General features: G+C 42.6%; 2 long non-coding RNA genes across 2 annotated transcripts; both read right to left on the reverse strand.

Moving 5' to 3' along the window:
• Nucleotides 1-209: 209 nt before the first annotated feature.
• LOC103449788 (uncharacterized) lies at nt 210-8,126 on the reverse strand. The gene is made up of 5 exons (XR_011572103.1): nt 7,887-8,126; nt 7,236-7,412; nt 6,985-7,020; nt 6,865-6,908; nt 210-509 (listed from the first exon to the last, which is right to left on the reverse strand). It is a non-coding gene; the product is annotated as an uncharacterized lncRNA (long non-coding RNA).
• Nucleotides 8,127-8,289: 163 nt separating this feature from the next.
• On the reverse strand, nt 8,290-18,348 carry LOC114827561 (uncharacterized). The gene is made up of 3 exons (XR_003776665.2): nt 18,093-18,348; nt 17,963-18,025; nt 8,290-8,490 (listed from the first exon to the last, which is right to left on the reverse strand). It is a non-coding gene; the product is annotated as an uncharacterized lncRNA (long non-coding RNA).
• Between the last annotated feature and the right edge of the window lie 1,173 nt (nt 18,349-19,521).

Here is a 19,521-nt window from a genome sequence, read left to right on the forward strand (position 1 = left end):
AAATACAAAATTTAGCGACCCATAAATTCTTCACCTATCATGTGCGTGAGTGACGCCAAAATCGTGACCCATTCTTTTGATATGTGGGGCAACGTGCAACACATGTCAAAATCAAATACCTATTAGTTTCCTATATGTGATGAACCAATTACCACATATTCTTGTTTTCTAATTTGGAATTAGAATTCATAACAAATGTAAGGTAGTGCTTCAGTCAATCACAATTTCATTAATCAAGAATTTAATGACATAAGTTGAATATATACACCTGTAGTGTCTCAAAATCTAACATGAACATTCCCAAAACTAACAAGTCAAGTACACTTATGGTGTCAATTCAACACCTCTCTAGACATATTGAGGTGCTAACAAAAAGGTTCTACCCTGTGTTGTTTGTCTACCACTGACTAGCTACCAAAGAAATCTTCAATGTGCGATAACCTCTTTTTTCTCCTTTTGCAAATCCATTGCACTCTCAACTCTTCGTTCTTCTTTTGCACAAGTGGTACCTGACATACAAAAGAAAAGTTAGTTAACTAGACGTGTACAATTTGGTTTTGAAATCTCTCTTGTATGATGGATAAGTGGAAGAAAGATACAACAACAACAACAACAACAACAAAGCCTTTTCCCACTAAGTGGGGTCGGCTATATGAATCCTAGAACGCCATTGCGCTCGGTTTTGTGTCATATCCTCCGTTAGATCCAAGTACTCTAAGTCTTTTCTTAGAGTCTCTTCCAAAGATTTCCTAGGTCTTTCTCTACCCCTTCGGCCCTGAACCTCTGTCCCGTAGTCACATCTTCGAACCGGAGCGTCATTCGGCCTTCTTTGCACATGTCCAAATCACCGGAGCCGATTTTCTCTCATCTTTCCTACAATTTCGGCTACTCCTACTTTACCTCGGATATCCTCATTCCCAATCTTATCCTTTCTCGTGTGCCCACACATCCCACGAAGCATCCTCATCTCCGCTACACCCATTTTGTGTACGTGTTGATGCTTCACCGCCCAACATTCTGTGCCATACAACATCGCTGGCCTTATTGCCGTCCTATAAAATTTTCCCTTGAGCTTCAGTGGCCTACGACGGTCACACAACACGCCGGATGCATTCTTACACTTCATCCATCCAGCTCGTATTCTATGGTTGAGATCTCCATCTAATTCTCCGTTCTCTTGCAAGATAGATCCTAGGTAGCGAAAACGGTCGCTTTTTGTGATCTTCGCTAGATTGCTCCGGTCATTAGTGTGGATAAGTATATAAATGGATAGAGATAGGAAAGCAAACACAAGATGTACGTGGTTCACCCAGATTGGCTACGTCCACGGAATAGAAAAGTTCTCATTAATTGTGAAGGGTTTACACAAGTACATAGGTTCAAGCTCTCCTTTAGTGAGTACAAGTGAATGATTTAGTACAAATGACATTAGGAAATATTGTGGGAGAATGATCTCGTAATCACGAAACTTCTAAGTATCGGAGTGTGGTATCGTCTTGACTTGCCTTATCTGTCTCATAGGTAGATGTGGCATCTTCTCTGGAAGTACTCTTCCTCCATCCAGGGGTGGTATCTTTAACTGGTGGAGATGCACAAGGTAATGTATCAATTTCACTTGAAGCTTACTTGTAGTTTCAGGCTTGGTCAAGCGCGATACAAACCATGTAGTAGGAGTCCCCCAAGTCGCCGAGCTAGGGGGTCTGCTGAAAGAGGTGACAGACAAGGTAAGCAATCAAAGCTCCAACTGATTGTTCACCTTCTCCCCATCTTTCAGCAGCATGAAGGATAAAGAGAAGAAAAATGAGAAGAGATGATATGAGATACTTTTGCTTTTGAAGAAGTAACTTTCCACAGGCTTATTCTTGAACTGAGCTGGAGGGTTTTCTGGTTTCCTCCAGAGTATAAGGCCGACTGAAGAATTTGAGGGTCAAAACAAGTCCATCAAATCTAGAGTACGTTCCACCCTGCTGATATGGGATACTTTTGCTTTTGACAGAGTAATGGATGTATCGGCACGTGTGATGTTACGCTTGTCTCCACATGCTTCCTTGTATCCTTCGCACTTGCCCTATCTGTTCCTCAAGCAGATGCGGAATCTTCCCTGGAAACATAAGATGTTGAAGATGAGTACTCGAGAGCAATGCCAGGTAAGTAATCAGGTAAGCGGTTCCAGGCAGTCAGTTCCTGGCTGGAAGCTTGATTCCAAGTGCTGACTGATTGCTCTCTTTCTCCTTGTCTTGCAGGTAAAAACAAGGCCAAAGGAAAAGACAGGGAAAAAGCATGATATGGGATACTCTTGCTTTTAACCCTGATGATATGAGATATTCTTGCTCTAGTATAGCTTGTTTGCAGAGGTATTATCGGGGGGAAAGAAAGCTGAATATTTCGAAAGGTTTCGTTGGGAGTGCCCTCTCATATATGATGAAGGGTTGAGCATTTTTGCAGGTTTGCCTGTTCGTTGGGGATGGAGGTCGACATATATAGGAGTCTCCCTAACAAGTAGTAATGCTATTCCTTTACCCTGCTTGGTCATATCACGGTAGTGGGAGCTGCCAGTTTCACATGTTTTAACTCTGTCAGAGCACTTTGAAAAAGTGGTCTGTGGTATCTGGCTCTCGAGATTCGGAGAACGATGCCTCTTCGATTTTTGAGAAAGCAATCATGCTGGGGGTCTGGCTCTCGAGATTCGGAGAGCAGTGTCTCTTCGATTTTTGAGGAAGTAATCATGTTGGGAGTCTGGCTCTCGAGATTCGAAGGGCGGTGCCTCTTCGATTTTGGAGCAAGCAATCTTGTTGGGAGTGTTGTCTCGAATGTGAGTAAAGGTTGGGCATGTTTGCTAGTCTACCTTGCCACGAAGCACAAAGGTTGACACACAGGGACTTTCCAATTATCCAGCAATGGTACTGTTCCTTTACCCTCTCTTCGATTTTGAGAAAGTAGTCATGTTGGGAGTCTGGCTCTCGAGATTCGGAGGACGGTGCCTCTTCGATTTTGGAGCAAGCAATCTTGTTGGGAGTGTTTTCTCGAATGTGAGTAAAGGTTGGGCATGTTTGCTAGTCTACCTTGCCACGAAGCACAGAGGTTGACACACAGGGACTTTCCAATTATCCAGCAGTGGTACTGTTCCTTTACCCTTGTGGGTAATAATATGGTAGCTAGACCTTCAAAATTTATGTGTCTAAACTTTGTTAGTGCTGTTTCTTTGCTATTCTTTTACCTTTCTTGGTCAGAGCGATTTAGTGGGAGCTGCAAGCTTCACGTGCTCAACTTTGGCAGAGAACTTTGGCAAAGTTATCTGTGGTACCCATGAGCTATTGTTGCGTGTGGGAAGTGGGTGATTGAACAGTAAGATTCATGTGCTTTCTACTTCACCAGAAGTCTTCGACAGAATGCCCATAATTTCTGCAAAGCTGAGTGTGCGTGTGACAGGTGCTGACAAGGCTAGAAAAGTAGGTGCCTCTTCGATTTCTGAGATCGAGCCTCGTGGTCTCTGAGCAGCCCAGCTTTTGAGAAAGCGAGCGCCTCTTCGATTGATTCGAAGAACGATGCCTCATCGATTTTTGAGAAAGCAATCATGCTGGGGGTCTGGCTCTCGAAGATTCGGGGAGCAGTGTCTCTTCGATTTTTGAGAAAGTAATCATGTTGGGAGTCTGGCTCTCGAGATTCGGAGGGCGGTGCCTCTTCGATTTTGGAGCAAGCAATCTTGTTGGGAGTGTTTTCTCGAATGTGAGTAAAGATTGGGCATGTTTGCTAGTCTACCTTGCCACGAAGCACAGAGGTTGACACACAGGGACTTTCCAATTATCCAGCAATGGTACTGTTCCTTTACCCTCTCTTCAATTTTTAAGAAAGTAGTCATGTTGGGAGTCTGGCTTTTGGAGCAAGCAATCTTATTGGGAGTGTTTTCTCGAATGTGAGTAAAGGTTGGGCATGTTTGCTAGTCTACCTTGCCACGAAGCACAGAGGTTGACACACATGGACTTTCCAATTATCCAGCAGTGGTACTGTTCCTTTACCCTTGTGGGTAATAATATGGTAGCTAGACCTTCAAAATTTATAGGTCTAAACTTTGTTAGTGCTGTTTCTTTGCTATTCTTTTACCCTTCTTGGTCAGAGCGATGTAGTGGGACCTGCAAGCTTCACGTGCTCAACTTTGGCAGAGAACTTTGGCAAAGTTTTCTGTGGTACCCATGAGCTATTGTTGCGTGTGGGAAGTGGGTGATTGAACAGTAAGATTCATGTGTTTTCTACTTCCCCAGAAGTCTTCGACAGAATGCCCATAATTTCCGCAAAGCTGAGTGTGCGTGTGACAGGTGCTGACAAGGCTGGAAAAGTAGGTGCCTCTTCGATTTCTGAGATCGGCCCTCGTGGTCTCTGGGGAGCCCAGCTTTTGAGAAAGCGAGCGCCTCTTCGATTTCTGAGATCAGCCTTCGTGGTCTTTGAGCAGCCCAACTTTTGAGAAAGCAAACGCCTCTTCGATTTCTGAGATCAACCCTCGTGATCTCTAAGCAGCCCAGCTTTTGAGAAAGCAAACGCCTCTTCGATTTCTGAGCAGGCGCCTCTTCGATTTCTGAAGCTCCGTCGAGTGCAGATTTTTATAGGGGCTGGCATTACGTTCCAAAGCACACTTGAATCTCCACCCGTAGAAGCTTCATTCTTGCACTTCTAAGATCTTGATTTGTCCGACCTCTTCTCTCTTCAACACCTTTGAAAATGTCTGGCCCCTCCGACCGTCGTTTTGACTTGAACCTTGTTGAAGAGGCAGCCCCGCCTTCTCAAGACAACATATGGCGCCCATCCTTCGTCTCCCTTACTGGTCCTCTTACCGTTGGGGATTCCGTGATGAAGAATGATATGACCGCTGCGGTGGTGGCCAGGAACCTTCTCACTCCCAAAGATAACAGACTACTTTCCAAACGGTCTGATGAGTTAGCTGTTAAGGATTCGCTGGCTCTCAGTGTTCAGTGTGCAGGTTCTGTGTCTAATATGGCCCAACGCCTATTTGCTCGAACCCGCCAAGTTGAATCATTGGCGGCTGAAGTGATGAGTCTCAAACAGGAGATTAGAGGTCTCAAACATGAGAATAAACAGTTGCACCGGCTCGCACATGACTATGCTACAAACATGAAGAGGAAGCTTGACCAGATGAAGGAAACTGATGGTCAGGTTTTACTTGATCATCAGAGATTTGTGGGTTTGTTCCAAAGGCATTTATTGCCTTCGTCATCTGGGGCTGTACCGCGTAATGAAGCTCCAAATGATCAACCTTTGATGCCTCCTCCTTCTAGGGTTCTGTCCAGTACTGAGGCTCCAAATGATCCCCCTCCGGTGCCTTCTCTTTCTGGGGCTCTACCGACTGCTGAGACTTCTCCTAAGCAACCTTTGTGAAGGCTCCCTCTTGTGTGTTTATTTTGACTCATGTATATGTACATATTTGTAGCTTATCGGGGATATCAATAAATAAGATTTCCTTCATTTCAACGTATTGTGTTAAATACACCAAAGCCTTCTTCGCTAAGTTCTTTGAATTTTCTTTTGTTGAAGCTTGTATGTTGAAGCTTTCTGAGTGGAGCATGTAGGTTGGGGTAGTGTTCCCTTAATTTTCCGAGTGAGGAAAACTTCTCGGTTGGAGACTTGGAAAATCCAAGTCACTGAGTGGGATCGGCTATATGAATCTTAGAACGCCATATGGAGGTAAGAATATACTAGACACTCATGTTTATTTCCGTTAGTTTTTCTTTTTTATTTGATCCAAAGGCTAGATATAAGCAAGGAAATGTATGAGGAGAACAAAGATGTGCGGAATCATTTGAAAAGAAAATATCAGAAAGGAGAGATCATCTAAGATTCGAATGTGGTCAAATGAATGCACAATGACCTAAACTATTGAGTTGCTATCAGCATGCATTTGAGCTTTAAACGTACCATATATAGTAGCTGTTTAATACCATTTTGTACATGATGTTATCGAACAGCATTGGAATCTAAAACCGTAAAGGGAAAAATATGGACCTGTATACTGGCACAATCTCAAATATCTAGCCTTGCCCATTTTCAGAATGGGATGATGATGGAGAACATAAAGGTAAAAACACAGAAAGGAAATTCGACCTAACTTACTGAGGCCTTATCACGCATAGAGTTTTGTCATATAGACTAAACAATTACTTAAAAGTGAAAATTAAGCTTAAACTACAACGTAAAACATTATGTACATGACAATCTTTCAATTTTCCAAATCAGTACGTCACAAAGTGTCCCTCCAGAGCTATAAAAAGAGTAGAACACAAGAATGATGGACGTGAAATTTGATCAAACGTTATTTCTGAAGTTATTAAGATAACCATTACCAAATCTTTACTTTGTCAATCGACCCTGTCAAATCATCCACATTCACAATGAAATCATATATTTTACTTACTGGTGTCTGATTCTGTAAGTTGACATTTTTTTCTGCACAAGCTTCCATGTGTAGGGACAATATACCAGAAGGCATATTAGTACTAATTAATACTCAAATGGCAAACAAATTGATGTCCAAATCAACAATTTAGCAATGAAAAGCACCTTATCCGAAAAGGGTCATTCCTTTTATCCTAATTTGGAAGCAATGCTAGAAAATATACATCGTAGAACAACTTTAATTTGGCACCACTCATTAATTAATGCTTAAGCTACTTGAAACTTCATTAAGAAGAAGAACCCATTTCCCTGTTAATGCTGAAGTACTATATGGAACAAACAAAAATTCCTCTTTAACATGCACTGACTTTTGATCTAAGGCTAAAAAAAACCAATATAAATTATTAAAAAAAAAAAAAAAATTGCAAAAGAAACATCTGTTAACACATAAGAAAAACTTACATTATCCCATGTTGTATTGTATATCCATATCCATCTCTGTGTGTCTGGTCACATCACGAAATTTGATGAGAGAGATAGACAAAGAGGAATGTACAACAAATTACATGGCTTCCAACTCACTCGCTTCCTCAAGAAGCTCTAGCTCCTCCTGGACCCCTAAGCAAAACAACCATTTTGGCAATTTGGCAATTTGTACATGTAGCCGGCATATACCACATCTATAGTTGAATAGTAAAGGTTGGTTCTCATATTTCCTATATATTCAAGTACCTTTATTCTTTCATTTTAGTGAAATGGAAAATATAATTTGAGCATATTATATTTGAAAAACTAATAATTCACTGATATCATTACAATGAAAATTAAAGTACCTGAAGCTGATTCAAAGTTGCAGAGAGGGAAGTAAATATCCAAAGAACGAAGAACGCAACCAATATTGCCATAGGAAGAACCACGAACAATCTTGCCTTTCCGGAAAGATCACTTACTACACCGAAATTTTCTACAATCTCAAGAACCTGGGAGGCTAGTGAAAAATATAACGACCTCTACATAACGAGTTATGCAGAAAGAAGAGTGAAGGGAAATCAATCAGTAAACAAAGTAACTGGAAACTGATCTCATTCATTTTCAAAGCTCCTTGTCAAAGAATACTTTCTAATCTCACCTCGGCACAATCACATAATAGAATTGAAGCAAATATCATATTAGAAATTAAAAAGGTTAAACCCTAATAATTATTCAAACTAACATTAAATTACCTGAATCTAAACGACCTCTGTGACAGAAATTCCAAACCCAAATCTCATCCCCAAATCGCAACCCTAAATCCCAACCTCAAATTCAAAATCATATACCTAAAAACTGAAATTTCAAAGTAGAATTTCGACTTCACAATCGAAATCAGAATCAAAAGAAAAGTAAAATCAGTATCAAATCACAAATTGAAATCAAAATAAAAAAACTAATCGAAATAAGAGTTCGAGAAATCAATTGAAATAAGAGAAATATGGAGCGCGCACCTGAAACTCAGAGTTCAAGAATGTTTCAGCCGCTATTAGAGAGAGACCGCTGAAGAGAGAAATCGATGGAGAATTCGACGAAGGTTAGAAACAGCAGAATCACCGAAATTTATCTTTCCCAATCTTCTTGTTAGGTCAGAGAGGGGAGATACCGAGGAGCGAGGCGGAGAGGGTTAGAGAGTTGTGAGAGAGGAAGACGGAGGAAAGGAGATGGTCGCCGCTTATGGCAAACCACCAATTGGCTAGTCGTCAGTACGGTGGGTACGGTGCGGTTTTACCCTTAAACCGGAATTGGAATCGAAAAATATCAACGGTTCGGTTCGGTGCGGTTCTGTTTAAATTTATTACTAGAACCTTACGGTTCGGTCTACACCGGTTCCGATTCGGTTCTTGCCGGTTTACGGTTCTGAATATTAAATTATTTGAACACCAAATCATCATGCATTCAAATACATCTCCAGACTACTAAATATGCTAAATATGAGACAAGATAATTAATCAAGTACAATTAAGTTCAACTAACCTGGAACTGTAGAAGATAATTAATCAAACAGTAGAAGACAAGAGTGTCCAGATGCCCTTCGCTCCAAAATTTCACGAAAAGCTTCAAATGGGAAACAATAGAAGATAATTAATCAAACATCTGTACGCTTCAAATGGAAAGTGGACACAAAATCTTTATTTAAAAGGACAGAAGGTTTAAGCATGATATACATGATACGTCCTCCCAAGATGAAATGAGAACGATAGATTAGGTCTCAATCGTCTATTTGCGAATGGGCTAAGTAATGTATATGCCTCAATGCCACTGTACAGGGAGGACATCCATTCAATCAAAATGACCCCAATTAGACAATTACGTTATACTACTTTTCATTTTATATTATTTCTGTTGTGGGGGTACTTTTAGTTCTCAGCTTCCTCAATTTGCATTATAATAGAAAAAAATAACATTACTTATTTCAGTTCAACCGTACAGTCCATGACTCCATGTAAGAGCCAATATCATACACCTCCAAAGAGCCACAACTTTCTTGTTACCTCCCCAAGAACAGAGCATTATATTCCAACAAAAGATAATAATCTCAAGGGCAAGCCTGAAAATACCAAACATCCTCAAAACCAAGACTGTCTTATGAAAGAACAATGTCCAGAGAGGTGCCCATCTCCAATGTGGAGATGAGAAATACATAATATTTTGTTCTTTTAGTAGGAAACAAGAACTTATTACCAAATAGAACTCGTAAAAAATAAAATACAAGATATCAGCCACAAGAGAAAAACAAAAACCAAGGTCCAAAACCATAAACATAAATCCTATGAAACCCAAGTGTTCGTTCGATAAGCACAAAAAAAAGCAATAAAAAATCATAATCAAACATCTGCACACATCCAATTGAAAGTGCAACCTAAAGGCTTTCTTCTAGTTGATTGACCAGAAATGCTGATACACAACCCCTACAACCTTTTTATTTTCCAGTTCCATGTCTACTCCAAGTCCCAAACTAGATTTCTTAAGAAAATCGTGTTCCTGCCCTCCCACTCCCCAGATGCTAGCACTTCTTACAACCCAAACCACAACAACAACAACAAAGCCTTTTCCCACTAAGTGGGGTCGGCTATATGAATCCTAGAACGCCATTGCGCTCGGTTTTGTGTCATGCCCTCCGTTAGATCCAAGTACTCTAAGTCTTTTCTTAGAGTCTCTTCCAAAGTTTTCCTAGGTCTTCCTCTACCCCTTCGGCCCTGAACCTCTGTCCCGTAGTCACATCTTCGAACCGGAGCGTCAGTCGGCCTTCTTTGCACATGTCCAAATCACCAGAGCCGATTTTCTCTCATCTTTCCTACAATTTCGGCTACTCCTACTTTACCTCGGATATCCTCATTCCCAATCTTATCCTTTCTCGTGTGCCCACACATCCCACGAAGCATCCTCATCTCCGCTACACCCATTTTGTGTACGTGTTGATGCTTCACCACCCAACATTCTCTGCCATACAACATCGCTGGCCTTATTGCCGTCCTATAAAATTTTCCCTTGAGCTTCAGTGGCCTACGACGGTCACACAACACGCCGGATGCACTCTTTCCATCCAACTCGTATTCTATGGTTGAGATCTCCATCTAATTCTCCGTTCTCTTGCAAGATAGATCCTAGGTAACGAAAACGGTCGCTTTTTGTGATCTTCGCTAGATTGCTCCGGTCATTAGTGTGGATAAGTATATAAATGGATAGAGATAGGAAAGCAAACACAAGATGTACGTGGTTCACCCAGATTGGCTACGTCCACGGAATAGAAGAGTTCTCATTAATTGTGAAGGGTTTACACAAGTACATAGGTTCAAGCTCTCCTTTAGTGAGTACGAGTGAATGATTTAGTACAAATGACATTAGGAAATATTGTGGGAGAATGATCTCGTAATCACGAAACTTCTAAGTATCGGAGTGTGGTGTCGTCTTGACTTGCCTTATCTGTCTCATAGGTAGATGTGGCATCTTCTCTGGAAGTACTCTTCCTCCATCCAGGGGTGGTATCTTTAACTGGTGGAGATGCACAAGGTAATGTATCAATTTCACTTGAAGCTTACTTGTAGTTTCAAGCTTGGTCAAGCGCGATACAAACCATGTAGTAGGAGTCCCCCAAGTCGCCGAGCTAGGGGGTCTGCTGAAAGAGGTGACAGACAAGGTAAGCAATCAGAGCTCCGACTGATTGTTCACCTTCTCCCCATCTTGCAGCAGCATGAAGGATAAAGAGAAGAAAGATGAGAAGAGATGATATGAGATACTTTTGCTTTTGAAGAAGTAACTTTCCACAGGCTTATTCTTGAACTGAGCTGGAGGGTTTTCTGGTTTCCTCCAGAGTATAAGGCCGACTGAAGAATTTGAGGGTCAAAACAAGTCCATCAAATCTAGAATACGTTCCACCCTGCTGATATGGGATACTTTTGCTTTTGACAGAGTAATGGATGTATCGGCACGTGTGCTGTTACGCTTGTCTCCACATGCTTCCTTGTATCCTTCGCACTTGCCCTATCTGTTCCTCAAGCAGATGCGGAATCTTCCCTGGAAACATAAGATGATGAAGATGAGTACTCGAGAGCAATGCCAGGTAAGTAATCAGGTAAGGGGTTCCAGGCAGTCAGTTCCTGGCTGGAAGCTTGATTCCAAGTGCTGACTGATTGCTCTCTTTCTCCTTGTCTTGCAGGTAAAAACAAGGCCAAAAGAAAAAACAGGGAAAAAGCATGATATTGGATACTCTTGCTTTTAACCCTGATGATATGATATATTCTTGCTCTAGTATAGCTTGTTTGCAGAGGTATTATCGGGGGGAAAGAAAGCTGAATATTTCGAAAGGCTTTGTTGGGAGTGCCCTCTCAGATATGATGAAGGGTTGAGCATTTTTGCAGGTCTGCCTGTCCATTGGGGATGGAGGTCGACATATATAGGAGTCTCCCTAACAACAAGTAGTAATGCTATTCCTTTACCCTGCTTGGTCATAGCACGGTAGTGGGAGCTGCCAGTTTCACATGTTTTAACTCTGTCAGAGCACTTTGAAAAAGTGGTCTGTGGTATCTGGCTCTCGAGATTCGGAGAACGATGCCTCTTCGATTTTTGAGAAAGCAATCATGCTGGGGGTCTGACTCTCGAGATTCGGAGAGCAGTGTCTCTTCGATTTTTGAGGAAGTAATCATGTTGGGAGTCTAGCTCTCGAGATTCGGAAGGCGGTGCCTCTTCGATTTTGGAGCAAGCAATCTTGTTGGGAGTGTTGTCTCGAATGTGAGTAAAGGTTGGACATGTTTGCTAGTCTACCTTGCCACGAAGCACAAAGGTTGACACACAGGGACTTTCCAATTATCCAGCAATGGTACTGTTCCTTTACCCTCTCTTCGATTTTGAGAAAGTAGTCATGTTGGGAGTCTGGCTCTCGAGATTCGGAGGAAGGTGCCTCTTCGATTTTGGAGCAAGCAATCTTGTTGGGACTGTTTTCTCGAATGTGAGTAAAGGTTGGGCATGTTTGCTAGTCTACCTTGCCACGAAGCACAGAGGTTGACACACAGGGACTTTCCAATTATCCAGCAGTGGTACTGTTCCTTTACCCTTGTGGGTAATAATATGGTAGCTAGACCTTCAAAATTTATGTGTCTAAACTTTGTTAGTGCTGTTTCTTTGCTATTCTTTTACCTTTCTTGGTCAGAGCGATGTAGTGGGAGCTGCAAGCTTCACGTGCTCAACTTTGGCAGAGAACTTTGGCAAAGTGATCTGTGGTACCCATGAGTTATTGTTGCGTGTGGGAAGTGGGTGATTGAACAGTAAGATTCATGTGCTTTCTACTTCACCAGAAGTCTTCGACAGAATGCCCATAATTTCTGCAAAGCTGAGTGTGCGTGTGACAGGTGCTGACAAGGCTAGAAAAGTAGGTGCCTCTTCAATTTCTGAGATCGGCCCTCGTGGTCTCTGAGCAGCCCAGCTTTTGAGAAAGCGAGCGCCTCTTCGATTGATTCGGAGAACGGTGCCTCACCAATTTTTGAGAAAGCAATCATGCTGGGGGTCTGGCTCTCGAGATTCGGGGAGCAGTGTCTCTTCGATTTTTGAGAAAGTAATCATGTTGGGAGAGTGGCTCTCGAGATTCGGAGGGCGGTGCCTCTTCGATTTTGGAGCAAGCAATCTTGTTGGGAGTGTTTTCTCGAATGTGAGTAAAGGTTGGGCATGTTTGCTAGTCTACCTTGCCACGAAGCACAGAGGTTGACACACAGGGACTTTCCAATTATCCAGCAATGGTACTGTTCCTTTACCCTCTCTTCGATTTTTAAGAAAGTAGTCATGTTGGGAGTCTGGCTCTTTAGATTCGGAGGACGGTGCCTCTTCGATTTTGGAGCAAGCAATCTTATTGGGAGTGTTTTCTCGAATGTGAGTAAAGGTTGGGCATGTTTGCTAGTCTACCTTGCCACGAAGCACAGAGGTTGACATACATGGACTTTCCAATTATCCAGCAGTGGTACTGTTCCTTTACCCTTGTGGGTAATAATATGGTAGCTAGACCTTCAAAATTTATGGGTCTAAACTTTGTTAGTGCTGTTTCTTTGCTATTCTTTTACCCTTCTTGGTCAGAGCGATGTAGTGGGAGCTGCAAGCTTCACGTGCTCAACTTTGGCAGAGAACTTTGGCAAAGTTATCTGTGGTACCCATGAGCTATTGTTGCGTGTGGGAAGTGGGTGATTGAACAGTAAGATTCATGTGTTTTCTACTTCCCCAGAAGTCTTTGACAGAATGCCCATAATTTCCGCAAAGCTGAGTGTGCGTGTGACAGGTGCTGATAAGGCTGGAAAAGTAGGTGCCTCTTCGATTTCTGAGATCGGCCCTCGTGGTCTCTAGGGAGCCCAGCTTTTGAGAAAGCGAGCGCCTCTTCGATTTCTGAGATCGGCCTTCGTGGTCTTTGAGCAGCCCAACTTTTGAGAAAGCAAACGGCTCTTCGATTTCTGAGATCAACCCTCGTGATCTCTAAGCAGCCCAACTTTTGAGAAAGCAAACGCCTCTTCGATTTCTGAGCAGGCGCCTCTTTGATTTCTGAAGCTCCGTCGAGTGCAGATTTTTATAGAGGCTGGCATTAAGTTCCAAAGCACACTTGAATCTCCACCAGTAGAAGCTTTATTCTTGCACTTCTAAGATCTTGATTTGTCCGACCTCTTCTCTCTTCAACACCTTTGAAAATGTCTGGCCCCTCCGACCGTCGTTTTGACTTGAACCTTGTTGAAGAGGCAGCCCCGCCTTCTCCAGACAACATATGGCGCCCATCCTTCGTCTCCCCAACTGGTCCTCTTACCGTTGGGGATTCCGTGATGAAGAATGATATGACCGCTGCGGTGGTGGCCAGGAACCTTCTCACTCCCAAAGATAACAGACTACTTTCCAAACGGTCTGATGAGTTAGCTGTTAAGGATTCGCTGGCTCTCAGTGTTCAGTGTGCAGGTTCTGTGTCTAATATGGCCCAACGCCTATTTGCTCGAACCCGCCAAGTTGAATCATTGGCGGCTGAAGTGATGAGTCTCAAACAGGAGATTAGAGGGCTCAAGCATGAGAATAAACAGTTGCACCGGCTCGCACATGACTATGCTACAAACATGAAGAGGAAGCTTGACCAGATGAAGGAAACTGATGGTCAGGTTTTACTTGATCATCAGAGATTTGTGGGTTTGTTCCAAAGGCATTTATTGCCTTCGTCTTCTGGGGCTGTACCGCGTAATGAAGCTCCAAATGATCAACCTCTGATGCCTCCTCCTTCTAGGGTTCTGTCCAGTACTGAGGCTCCAAATGATCCCCCTCCGGTGCCTTCTCTTTCTGGGGCTCTACCGACTGCTGAGACTTCTCCTAAGCAACCTTTGTGAAGGCTCCCTCTTGTGTGTTTATTTTGACTCATGTATATGTACATATTTGTAGCTTATCGGGGATATCAATAAATAAGCTTTCCTTCATTTCAACGTATTGTGTTAAATACACCAAAGCCTTCTTCGCTAAGTTCTTTGAATTTTCTTTTGTTGAAGCTTGTATGTTGAAGCTTTCTGAGTGGAGCATGTAGGTTGGGGTAGTGTTCCCTTAATTTCCCGAGTGAGGAAAACTTCTTGGTTGGAGACTTGGAAAATCCAAGTCACTGAGTGGGATCGGCTATATGAATCTTAGAACGCCATTGTGCTCGATCCTGTGTCATGTCCTTCGTTAGATCCAAGTACTCTAAGTCTTTTCTTAGAGTCTCTTCCAAAGTTTTCCTAGGTCTTCCTCTACCCCTTCGGCCCTGAACCTCTGTCCCATAGTCGCATCTTCTAATCGGAGCGTCAGTAGGCCTTCTTTGCACATGTCCAAACCACCGTAACCGATTTTCTCTCATCTTTCCTTCAATTTCGGCTACTCCTACTTTACCCCGGATATCCTCATTCCTAATCTTATCCTTTCTCGTGTGCCCACACATCCAACGAAGCATCCTCATCTCCGCTACACCCATTTTGTGTACGTGTTGATGTTTCACCGCCCAACATTCTGTGCCATACAGCATCGCCGGCCTTATTGCCGTCCTATAAAATTTTCCCTTGAGCTTCAGTGGCATACGGCGGTCACACAACACGCCGGATGCACTCTTCCACTTCATCCATCCAGCTTGTATTCTATGGTTGAGATCTCCATCTAATTCTCCGTTCTTTTGCAAGATAGATCCTAGGTAACGAAAACGGTCGCTCTTTGGTATTTCTTGATCTCCGATCCTCACCCCTAACTCGTTTTGGCCTCCATTTGCACTGAACTTGCACTCCATATATTCTGTCTTTGATCGGCTTAGGCGAAGACCTTTAGATTCCAACACTTCTCTCCAAAGGTTAAGCTTTGCATTTACCCCTTCCTGAGTTTCATCTATCAACACTATATCGTCTGCGAAAAGCATACACCAAGGAATATCATCTTGAATATGTCCTGTTAACTCATCCATTACCAACGCAAAAAGGTAAGGACTTAAGGATGAGCCTTGATGTAATCCTACAGTTATGGGAAAGCTTTCGGTTTGTCCTTCATGAGTTCTTACGGCAGTCTTTGCTCCTTCATACATATCTTTTATAGCTTGGATATATGCTACTCGTACTCCTTTCTTCTCTAAAATCCTCCAAAGAATGTCTCTTGGGACCCTATCATACGCTTTTTCCAAATCTATAAAGACCATGTGTAAATCCTTTTTCCCATCTCTATATCTTTCCATCAATCTTTGTAAGAGATAGATTGCCTCCATGGTTGAGCGCCCTGGCATGAACCCGAATTGGTTGTCCGAAACCCGTGTCTCTTGCCTCAATCTATGCTCAATGACTCTCTCCCAGAGCTTCATTGTATGACTCATTAGCTTAATACCCCTATAGTTCATGCAATTTTGTACGTCGCCCTTATTCTTGTAGATAGGCACCAAAGTGCTCGTTCGCCACTCATTTGGCATCTTCTTCGTTTTCAAAATCCTATTGAAAAGGTCAGTGAGCCATGTTATACCTGTCTCTCCCAAAACTTTCCACACTTCAATTGGTATATCGTCTGGGCCTATTGCTTTTCTATGCTTCATCTTCTTCAAAGCTACAACCACTTCTTCCTTCCGGATTCGACGATAAAAGGAGTAGTTTCTACACTCTTCTGAGTTACTCAACTCCCCTAAAGAAGCACTCCTTTCATGTCCTTCATTGAAAAGATTATGAAAATAACCTCTCCATCTGTCTTTAACCGCGTTCTCTGTAGCAAGAACCTTTCCATCCTCATCCTTGATGCACCTCACTTGGTTTAGGTCCCTTGTCTTCTTTTCCCTTGCTCTAGCTAGTTTATAGATATCCAACTCTCCTTCTTTGGTATCTAGTCGTTTATACATATTGTCGTAAGCCGCTAACTTAGCTTCTCTGACAGCTTTCTTCGCCTCTTGCTTCGCTTTTCTATACCTTTCACCATTTTCTTCGGTCCTCTCCTTGTATAAGGCTTTACAACATTCCTTCTTAGCCTTCACCTTTGTTTGTACCTCCTCATTCCACCACCAAGATTCCTTTTGGTGTGGGGCAAAGCCCTTGGACTCTCCTAATACCTCTTTTGCTACTTTTCGGATACAACTAGCCATGGAATCCCACATTTGGCTAGCTTCCCCCTCTCTATCCCACACACATTGGGTGATTACCTTCTCTTTGAAAATGGCTTGTTTTTCTTCTTTTAGATTCCACCATCTAGTTCTTGGGCACTTCCAAGTCTTGTTCTTTTGTCTTACTCTTTTGATATGTACATCCATCACCAACAAGCGATGTTGATTAGCCACGCTCTCTCCTGGTATAACTTTGCAATCCTTACAAGTTATACGATCCCATTTCCTCATTAGAAGAAAATCTATTTGTGTTTTTGACGACCCACTCTTGTAGGTGATCACATGTTCTTCTCTCTTCTTAAAGAAGGTGTTGGCTAAGAAGAGATCATATGCCATTGCAAAATCCAAGATAGCTTCCCCATCCTCGTTTCTCTCCCCAAAACCATGGCCACCATGAAAACCTCCATAGTTGCCTGTCTCCCTGCCCACGTGTCCATTTAAATCTCCTCCTATAAATAACTTCTCCGTCTGAGCAATTCCTTGCACCAAGTCTCCAAGATCTTCCCAAAATTTCTCCTTCGAACTCGTATCCAACCCTACTTGAGGTGCGTACGCACTAATCACATTGATAAGTTCTTGTCCTATTACAATCTTGATTGCCATGATTCTATCTCCTACCCTCTTGACATCTACAACATCTTGTACCAAGGTCTTGTCCACGATGATGCCAACACCGTTTCTCGTTCTATTTGTGCCCGAATACCAAAGTTTAAACCCTGAGTTTTCTAGATCCTTTGCCTTACTACCAACCCACTTAGTTTCTTGTAGGCACATAATATTTATCCTTCTCCTCACCATAACTTCCACTACTTCCATAGATTTTCCCGTTAAGGTTCCTATATTCCACGTTCCTAAACGCATTTTGCTCTCTTGAACTCTACCCTTCTGTCCTAGCTTCTTCACCCTCCCCCGTCTAATAGGATCAAAGTACTTCTTTTGTGTTTCCCGGGTAAAGTTGATAGGAGCATATGCTCCCAAACAACTTTGAGTGGAGTCGTTCGAAAAGAAGTTTCTATGGCCCCCTTGCTCATTTAACACTGCATCCGGGTGCCGATGGAGATACAGCGACCCTTGCTCACTTATCACTGTGCTCGGGCCACACAGCGCGCCACTTACGGGTGAAGCCCTAGCTTTAGCGCGATTTTGTTCTGGATTCATTTTCATAAGGATTCGACGTGATCATGGAGTGCCGGCTGTCGACTACCTGACGCCCTCCCCCTCCTCCTTTATCCGGGCTTGGGACCGGCCATGTAAGACATAGGCGGAGTTTCTTACAACCCAAACCAAGGAAATAAAATAAATTCTTTTCAAAATCAAAGTAATTATAGTTCTGAGGAAGCATATGCCAATATTACACGGGGTCATGAAAGCTTCAAAAAAAAGAGGCAAAAACAAAAAAACCCAAACCTTGAAAAACAAAAGCTCAATGAGCCATACCGTTCTTGAAGATCCTTTCGCGAGAAGCTAAGATATCACTCTGCGTGGAAGCCATGGGAGCACCTGAATCGACAACGCAATCAATCACCATTCACCAATCCGAAAACAAAGTTTCAAGAAATGATCGAACCTGATAATTCGGATGCGATGCGGTGGGGACTGAAGTGGGGAAGGTGAGTGAAGCAAGAGGTCCTCCGCAGCATGCAAAGAAGTGAATGCTTCAGAGACTTGACGAAGGGGTGTAGAGAGAGAATATGAGAAAAGATAGAGAAAATACCAAGGATGGAGGACGGAGGACGAAGTTGTCGTGGATGAGGGATGACGAGGGTCGTCGCAGAGAGCCGCGAGTGAGGTGGGCGGCGACTCGGCAGAGTGAAAAAGCCTACAGGAATGGAAGTCTAAAAGTGTGAAATGGGCGATGACTGATGAGGCCGTGAGTGAGGATGAGGGTGGGATTCACTGCTTTGCAACTTGGTGAAACTAATTTTTCAATCTAACCTATTATATCATGACATGTGTGCATATATATAATTAGTTAATTTATTATTAATAAAACGGTTTGGTTCGGTTCCGGCCGGTTCCAGTTTATTTGAAACCGGAACCGAACCGGTTTGAAACGGTCCGGTTCGGTTTTTGACTCAAAGTTGATTTTTCCGGTTAACATGGTTCTTTTCGGTTTTTTTCCATACGGTTCGATTCGGTTTTACGGTTTGGCGGTTTTTATGCCCACCCCTAGTCGTCAGAGTCGATAGGATAGCTGACGGTCGAGAGACGAATGGGGTGAGACAGTTAGGGGGCAAAACAAATGGGATTTTTCGATTTGGGGGTTTTGTTTTATTTTTTATTTCTAATTTTAATAGAATAGGTGATGCGTTGGTTATCGTCAGATATATTTATGTTGCATTTTCTTATGTTACATGACGAATTATGTATTTTCGTCACTCATTCTCAATTCGTTGAGCGGTAAAATTTTCTGCACTCGACTTCGTGACGAATTTTAGATTCTTATGTGACGGACAGAAGCTTAAAAGAATTTTTTGTACCACAAAGATCTTTATGTGATGCTTGTTTAAAAACCCTCACTTATTTTATCTTAATTTGATAAATTTCTGAGCGCCACAAATAATTTCGTCACCTAAAGCCTGTTTTCTTGTAGATATATCCCTTCGTGTTGCCCCACTTTTCTTATGTTTCGCGGGCACACCTGCAGACACCCTTGGCTTGAACCAAGAGGCATATGAAACGAAGTTGCAGTTAGTCGAAAATCCATCCATTCAACTGGCCCCAGAGTTATATGACATTTATCAACAATAATATGACCATCAGCAGTAGTACCGAATGGATCCAGCTCAAAAGTAAAGGCTGTAAAATCATCAAAGCTGTATACTCATCAGAGCCGTGCCAATACAACTTCCCATTGTGAGCAACGCCACTGCTACAAATCTCAGGATAACCCCTCGGGCATGCTACATTAACCGACTTTCTCCAATAACTAGTCTTTGAAAAGAACATGTCGACATGGCCATCTCGAAGTATTCGCATAACCCTCCACCTGTACC

The sequence above is a fragment of the Malus domestica genome, chromosome 10 (genome assembly GCF_042453785.1).
Source record: "Malus domestica chromosome 10, GDT2T_hap1".
In the NCBI taxonomy this organism is placed as follows: Eukaryota; Viridiplantae; Streptophyta; class Magnoliopsida; order Rosales; family Rosaceae; genus Malus; species Malus domestica.